We start from the raw sequence: 19238 nt of genomic DNA, 5'->3' as shown, positions 1-19238 counted from the left end.
CTGCATTTCTGGGAAGCATCTGTTAAGGAAACCTAACATTCACTGATTGTAATTTTCCAATTCAGCTCTAGCTAGCTCACCTTACCCTATAAAACAGGACCTGCTCACCTTCTAAGGAAATCCCTTACCTTCTAGACAATCATGCCCTATTTCCATGTTTCCCATACTATATAAACCTCATTCTTGCCCCAAATTCCTCAGAAAGAGTTCTCTACTACTTTTAAGGCACTATACTCCCTCAATCCATGGATTATTTTCCCTTGAATAAATGACATCAAACTCATTCTTAAATTATTTTAGTTTTATCATTTCACAGCACATAATCATCTGGTAAAAAATGTAAAAGTAATATTTTAGAGATAATCAAGGAGGCATACACAAATAAAATAGTAGAAACTGAAGGAAGGAAAATCAGATAGTAAACTAGTAATGATGGAAGTAGCAAATGCTTCCAACGGAAACTTAAAGGCAAGTGATGAGGTAAAACACAATTTTTTCCAATCAGGATTTCATCCCTAAAATATTTCCTGACTTGTGACACAAAGACGATAGCCAATCAACTGTACTCACAGCAGGAAGGTATCATTTGCTTCTTCTAAGTAAATCACATGTTTACGAAGGGGTTCAGAATGACCCCCCTCCCCACCAATGTGCCACTTTGGCATGTGGACTCTTTTGAGCTGAATGCAATCAAGATCCAAAGGACTCAAGAAAAACTTTATCTCTGTCTTAACTACCTAAGAGAATTCAGATAGGGACCTAGCCACAAGAGAGTAATTACCAAGAGATAACTTTTTTCTGAATGACCCATCTGTATGGCAGGGCAAACATCTAATTACCAAACATCTGCTCTTCTTATCGTCCTGTAAACCACCCTCCTCTCCTTTAAAGTCCCAGGCCCCTATTCCATTCCTTAGCTCAAGATGGCATATAAGCCTTGATTGGCAATCTTGTTATTGGGTCTCATTGTCTTTGTGTAGCCCCTATATCTATGTAATTAAAATTTTTTTCTGTTAATCTGTTTTATGTCAATTTGGTTATTAGACCAGACAGAGAACCTAGAAGGATAGAAGAAAAAAATTTTCTCCCCAAAATTTCTAAACTACTATATTATATAAATTGCCCAGGATTTTCTAAATGTTTCTCTTAAGAAACAAGTAGGGATATCAGACCAATCACATAATTTATTAGAAATAAATTTTTTGTTTACATGCTTCTGATCAGCAACACTTATTTTACAAAGGCATGGTAAGCATTAATCATCTGCTTAGCTGTTTAGAACGCTCTTGTTCCTTCCTTTAGAAGGGTAAATTCTCAGTCTGACACATGTGCAAAACTCCAAGTAGAATTAATTGGGATTATATGTGAAGAACAAAGGGAACATTACTCCCAAAGAATGAATAAACAGGTATATATTCATGTATACTTATCATCCTCTTTTAAAGAAAAAAATATATATATTCACGAGTACTTATCATCCTCTTTTAAAGAAAAAAAAATCAACCTTAGATGATATAACTCACAAATACATTAGACTGTCTGCAAAAGAAAAAAAGTGTTCAACCTCTCTCAGAGCAAAAAAGAGATATAATGGGAGGTCAAATGAAAGAACTTATTAAGATCCATTCAAGTCTAAAAAATATATCTTTTTGTTATAATTGATGGTGTGAAATAAATTTCTTTAAAGAGGAAAAATTTTGGAAGAAATTATCCCAAGTACTCTTCTAATTTATGTTAAAACTGGGTCCATGAATCTAAAGATGTAAGTTAAGTTGTAATTTTTACAGAAATTGTTTGAGGTTATGTTACATGGCAGACAACAGACTAATTCAGTCTGGTTGGGGTATGATACTAAATGCCAATGGAACAAAAGGATAACTCACTGCTTGAGGTAGAGTTTGTAATTCCATAAGAAGGACACTGCAATTTAGCCTGAAGTAACGTAGTACAACGCCTTTTATTATTACATGGTTGCATCTCTGCTTGTCATAAATATTGCTCAAAAGCAAAACATTCCAGTGATCACAATTACTTTGAATAGCTTTGTTAAAATGCTCTTTTGGAAAGAAAAGGAAATTATCCTCATTGACAATAAATGTTACTATATTAAAAGCAGTGACTTTTTACTAACTGTGAAACTGAAAGCAGTTTCTGTTTGCTTTTAATTATTATTAAAATTATAATAATTTTACTTAAAATCACTTTGTTGTTGAAAGAAAAATAAATATTATTGTTAGTTATTATTTTAGGAACATAGTTGAAAGGTCTCCTGCTTTCTGAACTCATTAAAAATTAATGAAACTTTAGTTCAGGAGGTCAAGGAACAGCAAGATTATCTTAGGAGAGGGAAAGTACTAGAAGAAATCTAATTTCCTTCTGATTTTTACTTGCTTCTTCCTATCCCATCCCACAATATTTGTTAATGGGCAACCAGCCATTTGTTGTTCTGAACATTGTCTAAAACTAGTTAAAGGCTTAACTTAAAACAAATTTATTTTATCATCTCAACACTGAGGAGAAAATGAGTGAGAAAGGAACAGTTCTGACATCACTTTTTATTGGTGCCAGATTAGTACTGCTTTGAGGATTGTGATTTTAATGCTGACAAATACACACAAATCTTCACATTTATTCCAAGAGATTATACTTTTTTATAGCTCTATAAATTCTCTAGGCCAGCCTATTTCAATTATGCTTTCCAGTTTTTAAGTCATTTCTTCTGCTTGTGTGGATAGCTGATTCAATTGAGGCTAAGACATTCCTGATTACTTAAGAACACTTGCTCTACATTATTAGGTTACAAATGATAAGGGAGTTTTCATGAACGTGTAACACACTATATAATGTTACAGGAAATTGCAGGAAGCCTTACACGGCCGTTTATGAGCTCTTTGATTCAAGGTATCACTCTCAGAAAGGGGAAAGGAATTTTTGTGGAATGTTCAACACATTCCACAATAGCTGGGTGAATCATTTCCTGTTTAGTCCCAGGACAGCTATGACCCTTTATTTCCTGAAACAATTAGGACATGGTTTTAGAGTGTATTTAAGAAAGGTACAAGAAATAATATTAAGCAAGTTTGGTTAATTAACTTTATATATTGTTTATATAACTCAATCTACACTCAGTAACCTCTTTCCTTCTCCCCCTCCACCAGAACATAGATAACAAAAGCAGATATTTGTGTGCAGTTGTTTATAGACAAATATTTTGAAGAACTAGGTTATAGTTAATTATGATACAACATGTTTCCTTTTCTTTTCTGTACTATGATTTGTAAAATTAAATAAATGTCCCTTTATAATTTATTGACTGCTAGGGAGCTCAGAGGTAAATTTCAGTTACATCTGTGATAAATATGCAGGAATCAAGTAACTTTGAATTACTTTTTCAATGAGATATGATTTCCATACAATAAAGTACACAAATCTTAAGTGTACAGACTGATGAATTTTTATGTTATGTGAGTTTTTATGCCCACAAATTTACCACCCAGTTCAAAATAGAGAATGTAACACCCCAAAATTTTGTCTCCATATCCTTTTCCTGTCAGTACCCCACAAAAGATAACCACTATTCTAATCAGTATATAATGTGAAATTTTGTATGGGATTCGTGGCACATTATATGAATTATTCTTGTTTTTGCTTTGACTTTATTTTTCTTTACCTACCTCTAAATTATACATTCTTGATTTATTTTACTTATACCTATAAGATATCTTGAATTCTTAACTTGGACCATGATAGGTCTTAAAATATCCCTAACAAGGGCTGAATAATTTGTAAAACTACTAAGGAAATGAGAGTTGAATAGGAATGTAGGAAAGTGGGAGGTCAGTTACTGATACACTTCCCCCTACTTCTGACTTTAAATAATAAATATGAAATACTAATATAATCTTGCCTTTTAAATTTCAAAAGACAATATTTTATCCAACCTCTTGGTTTCATCCTCCTTCAAAGAGAAGTACCATTAGATTCAATCTGTATATCAAAAATATGTTTCTGTAACCAAGAATACCTCTGATAAGGTAATAGATCACAAACAATAACTCATGCAAAGGACTTCTACTTCCAGTCAGATGTAGTAACAGACTGGACTTACCTAAAATAACAAAATAACAATCTATTGAAATTATACAAAAATGGAAAATCTTGAAAATAGCAACAATAATAACAAAACCGGAAATAACAAAAACATAGTTAAGGGAGGGGAACCTGGGTGGAGCCCAGCAGACCCTCAATTGAGGACACAGGTGAGAATCTGGGGAAACCAAAGCTGCTAGAGTTCATAGGACAGACTACCTTAGACTACAGAGAGACAGAGAAGACTGAAGCTCCACGGATGGGTCTTCTTGGGTATTTAGCCCAGTACTGATGTGCACGTGTGAGGAAACTGTGCAAGGCTATATATTTTGTGGCTCTCTTTACTCTGCTCTGGGCCCCAGGAAGACTATCCTCATAAACTAAATCACCTAGTCTTTGCCTTTGGCTTTTGGTTAGATTTAGACAATGAGAGGCACTTCTAGAAAGTGGGCAGAGAGGAGAGAGTAACTGGTGTGTTCATTCTTTATATTTCTTCCCTGAGCATTTGAGGTTCTGCAAGGATTGAGTAGCTAGGCCCTTGTTATTCCAAGTATGATCCTTGGACCAAGGGCATCAGCATCACTGGGCAACTTGTTAGGAACACAGAATCTCTGGCTGACTCCAGGCTTGCTGAATCAGAATCTGCATTTAAATAAGATTCCCAGGTGTCTCATATGCATATCATCTTTAATATGCACTCCTTCTTCCAAGGCTCTAGCTTTCACCAAATTAAGATAACACCTTTTCCTCCTCTTTCTCTTCTGGCCCAGGGGCCATAATGGCTTTCTGTTGTCACTAGTCCCTTGTTAGATCCCCTAACTCTGTTCACATCTCTAAAAATAGACCCTTTAAAAATCTATTTTCCAGTTAAACACTTTTGAGTATACAGTCTGTTTCCTGACATATATTAATGATGCAGTCATATATTATCTATCTTAATATCTATATATCTATGTTGATAGCTATATACATACTATATCTCTATCTCTGCTTTCTCCATCTCCACCACTATTGTCTCTATTTCTATCTCTTCCTAAAATTCCAGTCTTCATGCTTCAAAAAAGTACATGGAATTTTGTAGCACCTTCTTTTAGTTATAGCTCAACAATATCAAATTATGTATAAAGTAATTTCCCAACAAAGCAAATCCAGAGTTTGTGAAGAAGAATCTACTATTCCTAGTTCACTAGGGAATTTTGTGAATCTGGAGAGGAAAGAATGATATAATTTTGTTTGTATGCTAATGTGGTGAGTAGCCTCTAAATTGATTCCCAATAATCCCTGCTTCCTGGTATTTACACTCCTGTGCAATCTTCTCCCCTTGAGACTGTGCTGGATTTACGGAATCACTTCTAATAGAGTACAGCAGAAGTGATGAAATGTGACTTCTGATACTAGTTTATAAAAAAGATAGTGGTTTTTGTTTTGAGTGTTCTATCTTCCTTTTTTTTTTTTTTTTTTGCATTGCTTATCCTGGAGGAAGCCTGCTTCCATGCTGTGAGGAAGTCCTATGGGGAAGCTTCCCTGCAAAGGGAATGAGGCCTACCAACATCCACGTGAGTGTAGATCCCCATCCTCACATCTTTTAACATTGCAGATGAGCAGCCCTAGCCAATGGGACAAAAGCTTAACTGCAGTCTCATAAGAGACCTTTAGCCAAAGGCAACAAGCTAAGCTCCTTCCACATTCCTAACTCACAGAAACTGAGATTATAAATTTTGTTGTTTTCACCTACTAAATTCTGGAGAAATTTGTTACATAGTAATAGATAACTAATACAGCTAGATATTTTTAAAGCATAAAAAATAACAGGAATTTTATTTCTTAACAAGAAAAAGATATTTTGTTTACTTAGTGCTTTTTTCTTTCAAAACTTACAGATTTCTAAACATCAATTTTGAAATATATTTGAGGTCACTTTTTAACCCAAATCAATAAATTTTCGATAAATTGAAGCTCTAGAAATGAGAATATAAATATAATTTAAGAAGATGAAAACTAGTATAGTTTCTTCCAGAGAAAATGTTAATTTACCTGAAAGCAGTATATCTTTCCAGGGAAATAGGGAATGATTTGTGTGTCATATAAGTACAGAGAATGGAATTTTATAAACTGATTTTTTCACAGAAATGCCAAGATGCACCTTCCATATTTCTTTTTTTAATAGTTTGAGGGGGAAAATACATATAAAAAAGCAAAAAAGCAAAAAAAAAAAAAAAAGGTAATAATGCACTGGCTAATATATGTGGTTGCAAAGTTAACCACAGTAATTCTTGCTTCATTAGAAACAATGTGAGGAATATAGCTTAATCCAGTGATGGTGATGCTCAAATTGAAAGAATTTCAAATATCTTTTTCAAATTCAAAGTTTCCAAATAGTTCAGATAGCTTTTTTGTATTACTAAAAATACATAAATTGTAGAAAAAAATTCAAAGTATACAACCATAGGTATTTTCATTTGTGAGAACCATTAATTTTTCTTTGATTTTTCATCTCCACTCCCTCTGTCTCCTTTTCTAGGAGAAAGGAGAACAGTGAAAAAAGAGTTGTGGAAACAAAGAAGTAAAATCTCCAGAATCATGTTCTTTTAGAGGGCAAAACAGACCATGGACATTTAGAGGTCTGGACTCCAGTGTAAATAAATGTTATTATCTTGATGAAGTCTCTTGGTTTCTTTTCTTCTGAATGTGTGAAACTGTAAACTGGTATACCCCATAACCCTAGAGTTAAAAATAGAGCCTTAGTGCTAAGTACTGTCATGAGGACAAATAATAACCCCTTTGGACCCGCTGGTTAGAATAAGACATATGAGGAGAAAGGAAAAAGAGGTAAGAAAAGGCTTTGGGGAACAGAGTCGGTTAAAGACCAGAGCAGGGGTTCTCAAAGTTAAGGAGTCATCAGAATCAACTAGAGGGCTCAGTGTTAAACTTTATACACATAAGTTTCTGATTTAGTAGGTCTGAGATGGGGCCCCCACATTTTTATCCCTAACAAATTTCCAGGTGATGCTGATGCTGCTAATCTGGGAACCATAGTTCTTTAACTACTTGTGAAGTTAGGAAACATTTTGGTTAGCAGGAAAATCTTGGTTAGTTACTACTGCAGATTAAGGACCCTTTTAAGGAAACTCTGATGAAAACTGTTCATGAGATTACTCCATCATGGCCATTTGAATATAACTGTGGTGTGGGAAAAGATAGCTGTAAGCTGGAACTATTGGTACCATCTGCAGGAAAAGGAAAGTAACCAAAATTTATCAAATAATGTGTAAGGTTTTTATGAACTTAGTTATACTACTATTATATATAGTTTTAAAATCTTATTTATTTTGGATTTATAGAGTTTGAATAAAATCAATGCTTATTTTATATATACATATATTTGTCTGTGTATATGTGTGTGTATGGCACTATTAAGCCCTAAATTTAGGCATTTCTTGTCCTAGTATAAGTAGTCAACACCGAATGCAAGAATATTAAAAAAAAAAAGTCTCTTTGCAACATTTTCTTAAAAATGTAAGATAAGATAGATTTCTTTGTTCTCAGTGTACTTTTTAAGAATAATATTACCTACATGACTGAAGGAGAGTTAATAAAAATGGCCACACTTAGACTAACAGATTGGTTATTATTACGCTTGCCCTTAAAACGGTCAACTAACCTGACTGACCAGTTGCTACTCACAGCTCCAGGCGCATTGTTAAAATAAAGCTATTAATTTTACTGTTTCTGCTTTATTCCAGTAATTGAAAGTAATAATCATACTTGGTTTCTGAGTTGTTCTCCAGGGAGAAAGTCAAGGAACTGTAACATTAGAAAATAACCTGAATTACCAAGAAGATCACTCCTTGAGTGCTTATGAGATAAAGAGTTTGAAAACAACAAAATGACAACCGCCAGTCTCTGTAGAATTGGTTGCTTGGAGGCATCATGACACCACTTTAAATCTTATGATGGGAAAATGATTCTGTTGATTGTTATCGATGTTTTATTATTTGAGCTATGGCTATATAATCACCCTACCCCATCCCCAAGATGGGTTCATGGTTTTGAAGGCAGTAGTCTGCAGTGAGTCCCCTTTGCCTGGCAAAGTAATAAAGCTGTCTCTTTTCTTCTGTGCTCTAAGATCCATTCTCTGACTTTCAGTTTGGCTCATCAGGTACAGGAGCCAATCTTTTGGCAACAACTTTAGGGAAATCAATATACCATAGATTCAAAACTGATTTTTTTAAATGCCTTTCCACTTAGATTTGTTACTAGTAACAATAATGTCATTGAAAACATCTTGATTTTCACATGAGTTATTTTAAAACCTTTTTAAAATAATTGGTTTACTAATATAAAATTGATACATGCTCAAAAATTGTTCAATCATTGGATGTGTTGGGGAAGAAGACATTTTTCCTCTACCCTTCTAAGTTCTTTTGGCTAGTCTAAGAATAAAATTGACATGAGATAGATTAACAGGAGGAAATCAAACAAAGTTTAATAACATGGGAGAGACCTAAGAAGATTGAATAACTTGCCAGAATGGTCAACGTCCTCAAGTTACATACCATCTTCAGCTAAAGATGAAAGAAGATGTTGGCAGTAGTGTTTTGGAATTTCAAAGGGGAAGAAGGCAATTCACACAGAGATAGGAAATCAAATGTTTGGTAAATAAATATTTTCTGGGTCAGGCAGAGACAATGGGACATAGAGTGGACTCAATCTCTAAGCCCTATCCAGTCTCCCCCACCACACCTAGTCCGTAGTCTTTGTAGATATCTCTGGTAAAGCTCTATTCCTGGAAGGGGTCTTTTATTTAAATTCTTTTAGGCAGTGCAAGGGGAGGTAACAAGGAAAACTTTCCAAGTCTTCTGTGTCTTAAAAATATTCAGCCTAAATTAATCCTGATGCCAAAGAGACACATTATACTGTGGCAAATCTTACTGCCGTACAAGAGTCTAAGTTTTTTTTTGTTTTTTGGTTTTTTTTTGTTTTTTTTTTTTGCTTCCTTCCTTCCCTCCTCCCTTCCTTTTTTTAATTGAAGTATAACTGACATGTAACATTATATTAGTTTCAGGTCAGCATCATTTCTTGAAAACACTATCCTTTCCTCATTGCATTACATTCATATTGAAATGGAGCAGGACCCTGTGGGGCTCTCCCAGGTACAAATACTTTCTGTGCCCCAAATCTTTTATAGGAAATAGGCTTCATTCAGCCTCTTAGACCTTCCCTGAGTTCCAAGGGGCAGATTCAAACATATGCTCATCAGGGAAGTGAGGGAATGCAGAAACAAAGGAGGAACAATCAAGAAACAATAGTGCAGCAATTAAAACAGGGTCCTGGTTCTTCCTCAAGGGATATTCATAATAATATCTTTGAGTTCTTCTGTAGGAATTAAGGCCCCAATCAGGTGAAGGATGGCAACTCAGGCTGAGCACAAGATTCTTGGAACACTACCCTGTTACCTCAACACCAACAAATCAGAAGGAAGTCACACACCCTGCTGTCCTCACCCCAAATTTTGCCTATAAAAACTTTTCCCCAAAAACCTTTGGGAAGTTCAGGGTTTTTGAGTGCAAGCCACCTGTTCTCCTTGCTTGGCCTTGCAATAAACCTTACTCTGATCCAAACAACATTTCTGTTTGTTTGGATTCACTGTGCATTGGGCACAGAAACTTTTGTTCAGCAACAATATCTTTGTTGAAAATCAATTGTCCATAAATGTAAAATTTTTTTCTGGACTCTTAATTCTGTTCCATTGGTCTATTTACTTATCCTTGAACTAATACCACACTACCTTGATTATTATGGCTTTATACTAAGTTTTAAAATTAAACTATATTTTGTTCTTTTTCAATTGTTTTGGCTATTCTAGACCTTTCACTTTTCCAGTAAAATTGTATGATCAGCTTGCCAGTTTCTGCCAAAAAACCACAAACAACAACAATAACAACAACAACAAACAACAACAAAAACTGCTGGGATTTTAAGAAGAATTGCCAGGAATTAATAAATCAATTCAAAGAAGATCACCATCTCAACACTACTGAGTCTTCCAATTTATGACCATCTCCATTATTTAGATATTCTTTAATGTATTTCAGAAATATTTCATAGTTTTCAATATATAAATCTTATATTTCTTTTGGTATATTCATTTCTAAAGTTTTTATCCTTTTTGATACTACTATGAATGAAATTGTTTCTTCATTTGATTTTCAGAGTGATCATTGCTAATATAAAGAAGTACAATTGCTTTTCATAGTCTGATCTTGTATGCCCTGTGGGGGAGGAAAATGATTTTCTCTCTACACTTCTAGGTTCTTGGCTGAGACTTCCTATAATAAAAAGATTAACAGGAAAAAAAAAAACCCACAAAAGTTTAACAACATGTATTCCTCCTGAATACCAGGGAGATACCCAGGAAAAGTGAATAACTCTGAAATGGCCCAAGCCACAACCTGAAATACCATCTCCAGCTAAAGACAGAAGAACATGTTGGCAGGGAGGGAAGCTACTTAGGGGAGGTAACCAAGCAAAACATAGTAAATAAGGGTAAGATTTAAGTCCATGTCTTCTCCACTGAAAAGTTTCTAGACATTTATATGACTCTAAATGCCTCTTCTCTTCCTGGTATAGAGAGGGAGACACCCTTATGATTGGAGATTCCTCCTATAAATGTAAGTGTCCCTTAAAATGAGTAACTTCTACTTGGTTTTTCAAGATTTTCCTGTGTCTGCTATTTCTTAAAAAATATCCAGCTCAAGATAATCCTTATGCCAAAGACATATTTTAGGGTGGCAAATTCTGCTCCCCATCAAAGAGAAATTGGTTATGGTCTGTCAGGAAACATGTTTTCCTTTAGCTCCCCTCACCTGCGGTGCTGTGTTCTCATACTGGGGCCTCTGCAGGGACGTCCTCAAGCTTTCCTGTGATTCTGGATCTCAGTGTGTTCTAATCAAAGGATTACTGGTTATGCCTTTCAGAATGTTGGTTCTTAACTTTTAAGAGGTCTCAGGTGGCTCTGGTAACCCCCAATATTGTTTCAGTTCTGACTTCTCACTCTTGGTTACATGGGGCTGAGGCAACTATTTGTCATATTTTTTATTCTCCATTTTGATCTTTACATTTACCTTATGAAGAGATTTGAGAAGAGGATATATATCAAAAATTCTCTAACTTTATTATATCCAACCAGAAAACTTACAGTATGTTCTATTTCCATACTTGTGTCCTGAAATACTCCCATTGGTAAATTGGGAAAAAAAGAACAGAGAGATCACACCACAGAAATACAAGGAATCATAAGAGGATACTATGAGCAACTATACAGCAAAAAAAAGATGACAGTGCAGAAGAAATGGACAATTTCTTAGAAAGGTACAATCTGCCAAGACTAAATCAGGAAGAAGTAGACAATATGAATAGACCAATTACCAGTACTGAAATTGAATCAGCAATTAAAAATCTCCCAACAAACAAAAGTCTAGGACCAGATGGCTTCACAGGTGAATTCTACCAAACATTTAGAGAAGAGTTAACACCTATTCTTCTGAAACTATTCCAAAAACTTGCAGAGGAAGGAACACTTCCAAACTCATTCTATGAGGCCATCATCACCATGATACCAAAGCCAGACAAAGATATCACAAAAAGAGAAAATTATGGGCCAATATCACTTATGAATATAGATGCAAAAATCCTCAACAAAATACTAGCAAATCGACTCCAACAATGCATTAAAAGGATCCTACACCATGATCAAGTCAGATTTATCCCAGGGATGCAGGGATTTTTCAACATACTCAAATCAATCAACATGATACACCACATTAACAAATTGAAGAATAAAAATCATATGATATTCTCAATAGATGCAGAAAAAGCTTTTGATAAAATTCAACACTCATTTATGATCAAAACTCTCCAGAAAGTGGGCATAGACGGAACATACCTCAACATAATAAACGCCATATATGACAAACCTACAGCTAACATCATACTTAATGGGGAAAAGCTGAAAGCATTCCAAGATCAGGAACAAGACAAGGATGTCCACTCTCACCACTTTTATTCAACATAGTTTTGAAAGTCTCAGTCATAGCAATCAGAGAAGAAAAACCAATAGAAGGAATCCAAATTGGAAACAAAGAAGTAAAACTGTCACTATTTGCAGAAGACATGATACTATACATAGAAAAACCCTAAAGAAGCAACCAGAAAACTACTAGAACTCATCAATGAATATGGTAAACTTGCAGGATACAAAATTAATATACAGAAATCAGTTGCATTTCTATACACTAACAATGAAATAGCAAAAAGGGAAATTAAAGAAATGATACCATTTACCATCATGCCAAAAAGAATAAAATACCTGGAAATAAACCTACCCAAGGAGGCAAAAGACCTGTATGCCGAAAACTATAAGACACTAAAGAAGGAAATTGAAGACGACATAAGCAAATGGAAAGATATACCGTGTTCTTGGATTGGAAGAATCAATATTGTTAAAATGACCATATTGCCCCAGGCAATTTACAGATTCAATGCAATCCCTATCAAGTTACCAAGACATTCTTCGACCTTGAATAGCCAAAACAATCTTGAAAAAGAAGAATGGAGCTGGGGGAATCAAGCTCCCTGACTTAGACTATACTACAAAGCTACAGTAATCAAAACAGTATGGTACTGGCACAAAACCAGACACATAGATCAATGGAACAGGAAAGTCCAGAAATAAACCTATGCACCTATGGTCAATTAATCTATGACAAAACAAGCAAGAATATACAAGAGAAAAAACAGTTTCTTCAATGAGTGGTACTGGGAAAATTGGACAGCTACTTGTAAAAGACTGAAATTAGAACATTTTCTACCACCATGTACAAAAATAAACTCAAAATGGATTAAAGACCTAAATGTAAGACCAGATACTCTAAAACTCCTAGAGGAAAACATAGGGAGGACACCTTCAGACATACATTACAGCAATATATTTTTTGAACCAGCTTCTGGAGTATTGGAATTAAAAGCAAAAATAAACAAATGGGATCTAATTAAACTTAAAAGCTTTTGCACAGCTAAAGATACCATCAACAAAATGAAAAGACAACTAACAGAATGGGAGAATATATTTGCAAATGATGTGACTGACAAGGGACTAATCTCCAAAATATAAAAACAGCTCATACACCTTAATATAAAAGAAACAAGCAACCCAATCCAAAAATGGGAAGAAGACCTAAACAAGTAATTCTCCAATGAAGACATACAAATGGCCAATAGGCACGTGAAAAAATGCTCAGCATAGCTAATTGCTAGAGAAATGCAGATCAAAACTACAATGAGATGTCATTTCACACCATCCAGAACGGCCATCATTGAAAAGTCTACAAATGATAGATGCTGGAGAGGGTGTGGAGAAAAGGGAACCTTCCTACACTGTTGATGAGAGTGTAGATAGGTGCAGCTGCTATGGAGGACAGTATGGAGGTTCCTTAAAAAACTGAAAATAGACTTACCATGTGATCCAGCAATCCCACTCCTGGGCATATATCCTGAGAAAAATAAAATTCAAAAAGACACACGCACCCCAATGTTCATAGCAGCACTGTTTACGATAGCCAAGACACGGAAGCAACGCAAATGTCCATCAACAGATGACTGGATAAAGAAGATATGGTACATGTATACAATGGAACACTACTCAGCCATAAAAAAGAATAAAATAATGCCACTTGCAGCAATATGCATGGACCTGAACTGTCATTCAAAGTGAAGTGGGCTGGAAAGAGAAAGAAAAATGCCATATGACATCATTTATATGAAGAATCTAAAAAATAATAACAATAATAATAAGGGTACAAATGAACTAATTATTATTTTGATTTCTTGAATATGTGTAAGCACATTTCACTGTCCCTTATGATTGGATTACCACATTCTGTTGATTCTTATTTTGTAGTTGGCTTTATTTCTTTCATAACTATGTAAGTTTAAAAAGCTAAAGATCTAATCTGTTCTTAGAAACAATAATTAGTACATATACGAAAACTAAAAAAAGTGCAGTATGTTTATATGTATTTACATGCAATATAATGTGTATGTGCAGTCGAACTGTAATAATTCTACAGAATAAAAATGGAAAAAAAAAAAGAATAGAAGCTGTCCTTAAAAAAAAAAAAACATAGAGATTAAATCATTTACCTAAGGTAATACAGTTAGCCATGCAGAAGAAAAAAAAAATCCACTTTCCTCAAGTGTTATTCTTGGCCAGCCTATAAATTACTTTATTATCTTGGAAGATAATTCTTATAGAAATGACTTCCCCAACCTGACATGGAAGGCAAAGCAGAAAAAGGAAAGATGTTTTTTCCAACAGCCCAGAGAAGCTGGAATGAATGAGCCAAAAAGAATTAGTTAGTATAAGTTTTTATCAAAGTTAAACCAGTTTTAAAACCTAAATTTCATTTCCAATCTTTTTTCTACACAACATATATACCTGAACTGCTGGATGCTTAGCCTAACTGTCCATCGAAGGTTGCTACTCTTTTCTTAGATGTATCTTCACAATTCTAAGAAAATAGCCCAGAAGTGGTAGCTAAAGTATAACAGCTCCAAAGCAATCAATAGGCTTTAGCACCTTGAGTATCTTCTTTCAGGTTAAACTGTATTGCAATGCTTTTTAAAAAACTGGTTGCCACAGTAACCTCAGTAATCTGCTTTTTGAGAACCGTAAGATTTTTTTTTTATACTGTTCCTCTGGTGAATTTATCTTTCCTATAGAACTGAGAGAGTGGAAGGAAGTTGGGGCTAAATGCTATGATTTTATATTCTTACTTGGCGGTTCCAAGTGACACTAAAGGAAATTATCTTCTACCATGTAGAGTTTGTTTTTTGGGAAAGGAGAAGGCAGCCCTTATAGTCACACAGCTGTGGGCTATTAAAATTGAACAGAATGTAATCAAAACAAATTCTGACATCAGAAAGTAACAACACTTTTAAGTTCTTTTTTGGCTGTGCCTACTCATATACAGCTTTTGGAAAATCAAGCATGAACTAAATTGCTCAAACCAATGGTTAGTTTTAAAATAATATGTGAGTAATCGATTGACTATATTCTACTATTTATTCAAACTGACTTGTGTATATTGCCCTAGACTTTGATAATAATACATAGAAAAAAGAGAGGATTCCGTAGCATTCAGAGTGTGCACTTTAAAAAAAAATTTTTTTTAAACCTATGGTTGGGGGTGGGTATAGCTCAGTGGTAGAGTGCATGCCTAGCATGCATGAGGTCCTGGGTTCAATACCCAGTAGCCACCAAAAAAAGTAAATAAATCTAATTACCTCCCCCCACTGAAAAGAAGAAGAAAAAAGAAAAATAAAAATAAAAAAAAAGGAAAAAAAAAAAAACTATGGAATTTCCCATAATGAGTTTTATCTAGATGCTGCTTCATAAGTGAATCTCTCTTTCTCTGTCTTGCTTTTAAAAGGTTTATACAGCTATTTTTTGTTGTTGTTGTCATTCCTCAAAATTTTTATGTTTAAATTCAGGTAGCTGTCTCCAAGGAATTTAAAACTAAAGCTTTTCTTTATGCCATAGCTGAGTGTGAAGCCCCAACAAGTTACAACAGGTAAAGTGTTATTATGGAGTGTACATATGCAGTGTTCCCAAATGGAAAATGTCAGTAAAGCCTAAGACATTCAGGCAGTTGGATGATTTGGTGTCATGTGGCATATCTTATTTTTCCTTAAAATAGCTATTTTTCCCCCTTCCATTATCAGCCCATACACAATCATGATGAGAAACAGAAAAATCTACTTCACCTTCCAGTTACAGTAATGCATATTTTAATTTTGACATGTCTTTTAAGTGGATGATGTAGGGATCACTTCTGCTTTTATCTCGAAAAAAACTATGTAGAGTTAATTTTATTTGAATAAACAAAAATAAACTTTTGTACTTAGAAAATTAAAGTCATGTTTCATTTGGACTTGTGTACAAAGACTCACTTGAATTTTTCTACAGCTTTTTAACTAATTATATTTTCATAAGTTGATTTCGCATTTTTAGGTCAGATTTTAATATGAAAGCATGACCAATATCAAATTTGGAAGATATGCACATTTACACTGAAAACTGTTTTCAAATTCATTGGTAGGAAGGAAAGAGACAATCAAGATAAACACAGGTCATATTAAAATCATTTAAAAAATACTGGCATACATTATTGATACTAATAAATTTTCATTCTATAAAATCACAATGTGGAATTTTTTCCAACTAGTCACAGAAATGTTGTTTGTTTTCATTAATTTATTATTTTATTACTAATGTTGAGAAAAGTAATTATTGAGATTGGATTTTTATTTTTAGTATTTTAATAACACCTCACTTTATAACTTTTCTTTCTTTTTCCTTTTTTGCATGTTGCATCCACCCTTTGATTGGAACTCCACAACTTTCTATTATTGCAAGCTTTTGTATATTCAAAATTTTAATAAACTAACATTCGTAATTCTAAAAGTTTTTATTACTACAAGTTGTTCTGTGTAAGCAATCTATTCATGGTTGATTCTTATTTAGATCATACTCAGTTGTAAGCAGTAAATGTTCAATTAAAAATAGGCACAAAACAATGACATCGATTAATATTACTAAGTTGCCTACTAAGAGATAATAGCACTCACTAAACAAGGACTGTTCTATAAAACTCTGACCTAATTCAGATATTAGAAAATAAAGACAAATACTCCTACTTCATCTATTATAGTGAGAGCACACTATTACTAAGAATGTGGGACATAAGCTTCAACTCTCCAAATATGTAAACTGATATTTTAATAAAGTGCTTTACAGCAAGATTTTACCGTGCTGAAAAAATGCTCGGGAGAGAGTTCTGATAATACACATCTGTAGTAAGCTTCAGAAAAGCAAAGAACATGGTGATGTGTTTATTCACAAAAGCGCTTTGCTTATCCATTATTAAGCATGTTTCAGCTGACGTGTCAATATTTTCTAACTCAGTGAGCTATAGATAGGTAAAGACTTATAAATTCTTTCCCTCTTCTGATTTTAGGTTTGCTTGTGTCTTTCCATTCATTATATCACGAGGAATATTGAGTTATTTATCTATTTGCAAGGTGGAAAAAGAGAGGAAGTTTAAGCCAAACTTTTTTTTTAGGTTTTTTTTTTTTTTTCAGTTTTCTCATTTGTTTCTTTCCCTTCTTTCCTCTCCTTGCCTCCTCCTCCTCATCCCCTTCCTCCTCATCTTCTCCTAGAGAGTATATATATACATCAAGCTCTGGATTTTAGTGGGTTTTCTCTCCCTTTTGGAGATAGTGGATGCAATTTTAACTAATATAAAGCCAACATAATTTTAGCACAAACTTTGGCAATTCCTCATATCAGGGCTACAGAGAAATTGTGCATTTTCACCTATCCATACAGATACAATGTGTAAACTATAAATAAATATATACATAATGTACAATATATAAAAGTCAAGCAGTTATAAACATTGACATCTTATATGTTGGTTTCACATTCTAGCATCAGTTGGTTCTATCATTAGCAATATTTTCATCAAGGAACAAAGAATTAGCAAAGTCATGACCTATGTTTTTCTTTGCACTTCAATTAGCATTTTGTTTGTTTCTTTCCAAGTGAACTTCAAGAATCTTATCAGCTGATGATAATGCTGGTTTGGCTGTTATTTAGCTGTGTGAACTTGGGCAAATCCCCTAATCATTGAGAGCCATGGTTTCTGTATTCATATAATGGGGATAATCTTAGGAAACAGCTTCAAAGGTTATTGGGAACATTAAATAAGATTAAAACTGACTGAGAATTAAATACCAAAAGCATATTAGAAATGGTTGAGGAGAGAATGAGTGAACCAAAAAATAATTCAGCAGAATATATCAAGAATTTAGCATGGGGATAAAGAAGATGTGGTATATTTATACAATGGAATACTATTCAGCCATAAAAACTGACAACATAACGCCATTTGCAGCAACATGGATGTCCCTGGAGAATGTCATTCTAAGTGAAGTAAGCCAGAAAGAGAAAGAAAAATACCATATGAGATTGCTCATATGTGGAATCTAAAAAAAAAAAATGAACATAAATACAAAACAGAAACAGACTCATAGACATAGAATACAAACTTGACGTTGCCAAGGGGGTGAGGGGTGGGAAGGGACAGACTGTGATTTCAAAATTTGTAGATACTGACAGGCATATGCAGAATAGATATAAAAGATTATACTGTATAGCACAGGGAAATATATACAAGATCTTGTGGTAGCTCACAGCAAAAAAAAAAATTGACAATGAATATATGTTATGTTCATGTATAACTGAAAAATTGTGCTCTACTCTGGAATTTGACACAACATTGTAAAATGACTATAACTCAATAAAAAAAGTAAAAAAAGAAAACATAAAAAAAAATTTAGCATGGAAAAACAAAAAAGATGGGGGGAAATGAGTAAAAATCAGAGAAGATACAATAAGAAGGTCTAGTGTATCTTTAATTGGAATTCCAAAATGTTAGGCAAGAAGTGACCAAAGCAAGATTTCATGTGTGTATGTCTGAGAATTTTACAGAATTCATAAAAGATTTTAATACATAAGTTCAATAAATCCAATGAATTCTAAACCAGAAAAAAAATTTAACCCCTCCCTCCACACACATAGTTACATCATAGTGAAACTTCAGAATTACAAAGGCAAATGCGATATACTAACATAGCGTAGAATAAAAGATTGTCTTCAAATGAACAGCAGTTGTACTCACAGGTGATTTCTCAACAGTGACAGAAAAGAGTGTAATAATATTATCAAAGTGTGGGAAAAATATACTACATATGAAAACCTTTGGAATGTTGCTAAACCTGTAGTCAGAGAGAAATTTAGAGGCTTAAATTCATATATCACAAAAGAAAGGTTAAAAATTAAGTGAACTAAATAACCATGTCAATATGGTAGGGAAAAATTAGCAAAGTAAGCCTATGTAGTTTAGAAGAAATTAAATGATAATAATAATATCATATATTAATAAATATAAAATATATATTAGAGATCACAAACAAGCCAAAAGTTGACCCTTTGAAATAATTAACACAACTGAAAAAATTCAGTGAGA

At 33.8% G+C, this 19238-nt stretch overlaps 1 non-coding gene across 1 annotated transcript; it reads left to right on the top strand.

Annotated features, from left to right (window-relative positions):
- The first annotated feature begins 15335 nt into the window (after positions 1-15335).
- On the top strand, positions 15336-15407 carry TRNAA-AGC. The gene has a single exon. It is a non-coding gene; the product is annotated as a tRNA-Ala (tRNA).
- The last annotated feature ends 3831 nt before the right edge of the window (positions 15408-19238 follow it).

The sequence above is a fragment of the Camelus ferus genome, chromosome X (genome assembly GCF_009834535.1).
Source record: "Camelus ferus isolate YT-003-E chromosome X, BCGSAC_Cfer_1.0, whole genome shotgun sequence".
Taxonomy (NCBI): Eukaryota; Metazoa; Chordata; class Mammalia; order Artiodactyla; family Camelidae; genus Camelus; species Camelus ferus.
This window is presented reverse-complemented; position numbering and strand designations above follow the sequence as displayed.